Here is a 5,729-nt window from a genome sequence, read left to right as displayed (position 1 = left end):
CCCCCCCAATCAGCTGCGGTCCCTCCACCACTAACAAAGAAACAAGAGCAAAAGTATGTTGCCAAGATGGGGGGGTGGGGGTGGTCAGGACACTATCACAGGTTGAACCCCTAGGCTATTCTTCATGTCACACCAGTTACCTTCCTATATCCTGGGTTGGTAGGGGGGAGTTAATTTTATTGTATTCTGTTTAGGTTTTGATTTTGCCCTCAACCCTGCTGAGCACTGTGACTAACATGTCACATGCTCCGTTCTGTCTCCAGGGTGAGATCAAATAAAAGAAACCTGAGAGTAAGTTTGTTTTTATTCAAGGCTATAACCTCTCTTTTCAGCGCGGGCTCTTGGCCATTCTGTCTAGTGCTCTGTTGTTCCTTCTTGAACCTCCTGCCTGCCCTTGTCCTTCCCTTCTCTTATTCTATGCATGAGAAACTTGTCCATGTCATTTGTTTCTCTCTCATAGAAGTTCAGTGTATTCTACACCTACACACCAAAGGCTTCCTTGTCACCTAATTATGACAGTCAGCTGTGCTATTTAGATTAACTTGTTCTGGTAGTTTAAAATCTATTGAGCCTTTGAGCCTCCATCCAAATTCTATTGCAAGTCTGCCTGAAGATTACTGTCATTTTAGCAGAAATAGGGCAAACGGTTCCCTTCTTCTCCTGTGTGGATACTCTGGCTAGTGCCCATGTGCTTGGTCACATTCTGCTGAGCAGGGGTTAACTTTGCCTAGAAGCTAGCTTCCTATGCAAGTAGATCAGTACACGTGATGGACCCCCACTTACAGGCTGCATATATAATGACCAGTTTCTTCTAATGACTGATCTTTGCTCCAATTTCTGATCCAGACAGTCGCTTGGTGACAGATCTAAGAGCATGCAAGCAGCCACTGGCTGCCAACATCAAAGGTCTCATGCCTGTATATACAGGGGTGGCAACAATCTACATGTGTCATTCCATTTGTGTAATGTGTAGGATGACATTGCCAGGCATTGTTTAGAGATGAGTATACACTTGACCAAAGATGGTTAGAGAGAGCTGAAAAAGCCTCAACTGTGAAGTGTCCATCTGTGTGTGCCCCCCCCCGTACGAAAGTAACTGGTTTCTGAGGATGTGGGCAAGATGAAGCGGGGTGGCTGCAGCTAAAGCTAAGGTTTTTGACTGAGGTGAGCTGATGCTCTTGCCAATACTAGGAGCTTGGAGATTCCTGGCTAGAGCATCTTGCTTTCCCACTCAGGGTCACATGAGTTACCAGATAGGTTGTCAGGAGGGAATTTTTTGCTTCAGTTACATTTGCATGGACTGTGGGGTTTTTTGCTTTCCTCTAGCATGGGGCACAGTTCTTCTAGGATCTCCTGAGTGTATATATTAATCACCTCCTTCCGTATGTCTGCTGGTCCTTATCTCTCCAGCTTTTACCTGTGCTGGGTGTTCTTGGTGTTCTGGAAATTAATTCCCTGTAGTTGGGGATGACACTTCCAAGTGGCTATTTTTGGGAAGGCAGGGCTGGACTGGGTGGCCTGGGAAGCCCTTTCAAGTCCCGTGTTCCTGTGTGGACAGAATCTGGACCATTTCCTACCCATGCAGCTGTGTATACTGTTGGGTGTTAACAAAGCTTCTGGTTCTCTGAAGGTGGAGAAGGGAGGCAGAAATGGTGCCTGAAACATGATTGTGGTGGACTCCAAGGGGCCAAGAAATTTGTGGCTAAAATTGTTCAGCTCCTCTTCAGGCTTGGTGGGTGAGCTGCTCCAGGAGATGGAGAGTAACAATAAAGCTTGTACCTGGTGTCTACCTCTATGTGCTTTGCAAGTATCATGGTGGTCCTCCAGCCAATGCAGGATGCTTAATAGTTTCCCAATCCACGTGCTTCCCCCTGCAACACCCTTTTCTTTGTCTCCTTTGCACAGGCTGGTAATTCCAGTTAGGGAAGAAAAGCCCAGCCTAGCATGAACAGCATTCAGATATGTGTTGCTTACTTGGACCCAAGATGATGGCCAAAGTGGGCAAGGGACTAAAAGGACACAAAGCTGCAATGCAGAAAGGTTTACACTGCAGCATCCTCATACAAGTCAAAGCCAGCAGCAAATACACAAACCGGTATAATAGGTCACCCATCACTGGGGTGCAGGGTAGTGAAACTCAGCAGGGTTCTCTCTCCCATGACCAAGTCACTTGTGAGCAAATACAAATGCTGTCAGTCCCCTGTCCCTTGTCCCCCATCCTGCCCACCTCTCTCTCCCCTGCCCCCAAGAGTACCAGACCTAGTGTAGACTCAAAAAATAAAACTCCTGGGCAGAACTAGCCAAAGACCTCACTAAAAGGGAAGCTGCTGCAGCAGTTGAAGTCTGGCTCTAGTGAAGTGGTCAGGCTACTTTACATAGATTTAATTCAGTATGCTCTTTCCATTGACTACCTGTTTCCTCTTTCCATTGACTACCTGTTTCCTTTCTTCCATTCCATGTCTTACTCTCCTTCAGCCATGGCTCCCCTGTGTTACCTGTTTTTCAACAGCTAAAAAGCAAGGGGCTGGGGTCCTGTAGCATAGGGTAAATAACTGTGATTTGGAATTTCTGTTATGAGCAGCATTGGCTGTACTGAAATAACTAGCCAAAAAGTGCATAGTGGATTGTTGTGGACATTGATCCCTTTTTTCCCCGCTCTGCATTATCTTGATTCCTTGCTTCCTTCCCTGCTGGAGATGAAGGGTATGGAACAAAAAACCTAGGACTCTGGTCAGATTTACTGTTATGGACAAGAATGTGTGAAAACCAGGGAGGATCTACAGCTGGCCTCTCGGGAAGAGATTTGGTCAGGAATATGACTAGCTGTAGAGGAGGAAAATGGTGGAATTAATCATTCCCTAGCTGAGAGGTCAAAGGAAGCATGTCTGACTACATTCAGTATGTGGAGGATGTGGAAAAGGAGAGGAGGACTTTGCAAAATATAACTACTTCAAAGCTAACTACTACTTTTTACACCCAAGTGGACACTACTAACAGTGTCTCAATAGGCTTTCACCCCGCACCTCCTCAGACAATATATTAACAAAATGCAGAAGTCCTAGGTGTTTAGCAGGTGCCTTGAAATGATGGTATCTCATAATTTTATGCAAGGCATTCCACCCTAGAGTCAAAGGGCAACAAACTGAGGTGACTCAGGGGCTCCAAGCCATTTCCCCAAGTGTCCTGTTCTGTGTCCTTGGGGCTTTGAGATTTTCCCCCTGAAGTGACTCTTCACACCTAGCAAATCTCAGTCTAACTAGTACTACAGCTAGTCCTTGCAGCTTAGTGGGGGAAGGCTCCATCAACTCTCAGATTCTCTCAGGCCTGCAAAAGGACAGAGATCTGCCATTTTTGTGAGAATGGAATGCCCATGGTTGTCAGCACCCCTGAAATCACTCAACACAAAATAATTACTAAGGCATAAAACAGAGAATAAGATTTATTACATAGGATAGGAAGAACACACAAGGAAAAGGAACTGTTAAGCTTGGAGACAAATATGCAAAACAATAGAAATATCTCACTTCTGTCTTCTCGCTTGAAGCAGCTTCCAAATGACTTTTGTCTTGTGTTTGTGTGAGCTAGCAATCCTGCCAGCTTTTCCCAGCCTCCCTATCTAGGATCTCTCTGTCTTCTCTTAGACACCAGGAGACCTAGATGTGACTTCTCTAATTGCTATTTCCCATGTTTCATTTCTTGTTCTATTGCTCAGCGTACACATTTGCCTTGGTAGATGCTCTCCTTCCCCTGGACAGACAGCTGTCTGACAATTTTGTGTGTCCTTTCTGACATGCAACTGATAGATTTTCCTTCTGAAATGCATTTGGCTGTTGTTTCATACAACCTCTATTCCATGTAAATACTCAAAGAGTTTTGCCACCTCCATCTGATGGGTGTACAGGCCAAAGCCGTTCTGAGGTATAACCATTGTCTAGTGAGAGGTGCTTTTGTCATCTGAGCTGACTATAAACCCACTGACAATTTCTTGATTAGGTCAGATTACGAAAGTAGAAAGAGATACATTCATATAAAATACCATGTTTCATAAGAATGCAAATGTAGCTCTTTAGCTGTTATAACAGGCCAAACGTGAGGGTAGCAAACCTAATTTGGGGAAATATCTCTGCTTGTATAAATAATGTTCCCTGAAATTAAAAACAGCATAAATGTGTAACCCATGACACAAAGCAATGTTAATAGAATCTGTTTCTTCAGAATAATTGCTTTCTTTTTCTGTTAAAGTGAGAGCCGCCCCCAAGTTCTGCATTCTGATTTTTATGACAATTTGGTTTGCAGTGACAGCTAGCCTACAATAAAGTTTTATTCTTTTGAAAGATAATTCCTCTGATCTTTGCAATTTCAGTAGAGTCACAGCAGGGAACAATTTTGCTTCCCCACACAAAATTGCTATAAATATATAAAGCACCATAGCACTGAACCAGTGTCAAGTGTTTAAATTCATAAAATTCATCGTTGCTCTCCATCATCATGAATGTTCTAAAAGACAAAAGCAAGAACATTTAACTTAGTGCTGCACACCTGCTACCATTCATGTTCTCAGCCATAAGTCCTCAGTGCCTAACAGTAGGAGCAAGAGGTTTGGTGTGGGTAGTTCAGTCCTTGCTATTTACTTCACCTTAGCTTCTCCAAATACTGTGTAAAATGCATCGGGCAAATATTACAACAACGTTGGCCACTGAAAAATACTTGCAAGGAAGCAGTTTTTAGTTGTCAGCCTCCCAAAGACAACTTCAACCAGTCCTGTGTTAGTAGAATTCTACTACAGATGGAACAACCTGGATCATTTTGGTCTGGGGATGACTCCATACACTGGAGCATGCAGGTCCTCCAAGATAACAATGGGCATGGAAACACGACTCATGTCCAGGCTGTGGGGAGTGGGAATACAATTCAGCTTTTTCCAGTTTAGAATAGTTGAGAAACTTGAAAGTTGCTTCATATGCTTTGCCTAGACACTCCTGGCCACCTGCTGGCTCAGGAAAAGCTTAATGAGGAGTTCCAGGGAAATATTTTTCCTAATCCTTCTGGTTGTCCTGGATCTTGAGAACAGCATGACTGCTGTTCGTAATGAAGGGAAAGAATCTGTCTGCTGAGATTAATTTTTGAGGGCAGAGAGAATTCCGCTTTCCATCCCTTTATTTGGGTGAAGCTAAATGACCTTTGCCCTCCCTTGCAATCGTAAAGTTTTGTCCCACTGGGCTAAAGCTGTAGGCCAGCTCAGAAACTGTAACCCATGTGGGCACTTTAATTCCCTATTCAAATATACAGCTAGATATCTGGCTGGTAGCAGGGAGGCCTGTCTTCCAGTTCAGTGTCCCACCCCTGTCTTCTCTATAAGCTCCCTGAAACACCTTCTTGGGCACCTTTGCAGCTATTTCATATTACATTTAAGTCAAGATTGATGATGATGAAAGTAGGGGAAAAGGCAGGATGGCTAACAGGAATTCATAGATTTCATAGACGTTAGGGCTGGAAGGGACCTCGAAGATCATCAAGTCCAGCCCCCTGCCCCAGGGGCAGGAAGTCAGCTAGGGTCAAAGGATCCCAGCAAGATAAACATCCAAATGTTTCTTGAGTGAATTCAGAGTAGGTGCCTCCAGCACTTCTGGAGCGAGTCTATTCCAGGTCTTGGGGACTCAGACAGTAAACAATTTCTTTATGTCCAGCCTAAAACGGTCTTGAAGAAGTTTATGACCATTGGTCCTGGT

At 44.3% G+C, this 5,729-nt stretch overlaps 1 long non-coding RNA gene across 1 annotated transcript; it reads left to right on the top strand.

The window, feature by feature from the left end:
- The first annotated feature begins 14 nt into the window (after positions 1–14).
- Positions 15–4,339, top strand: LOC109304441. The gene is made up of 2 exons (XR_002099392.1): positions 15–291; positions 1,906–4,339. It is a non-coding gene; the product is annotated as an uncharacterized LOC109304441 (long non-coding RNA).
- Positions 4,340–5,729: the final 1,390 nt, after the last annotated feature.

Source organism: Gavialis gangeticus, unplaced genomic scaffold, assembly GCF_001723915.1.
Source record: "Gavialis gangeticus isolate Ggan-Ray unplaced genomic scaffold, GavGan_comp1, whole genome shotgun sequence".
In the NCBI taxonomy this organism is placed as follows: domain Eukaryota; kingdom Metazoa; phylum Chordata; order Crocodylia; family Gavialidae; genus Gavialis; species Gavialis gangeticus.
The sequence above is the reverse complement of the archived record's forward strand: the minus strand, read 5'-3'. Positions and strand labels throughout refer to the sequence as shown.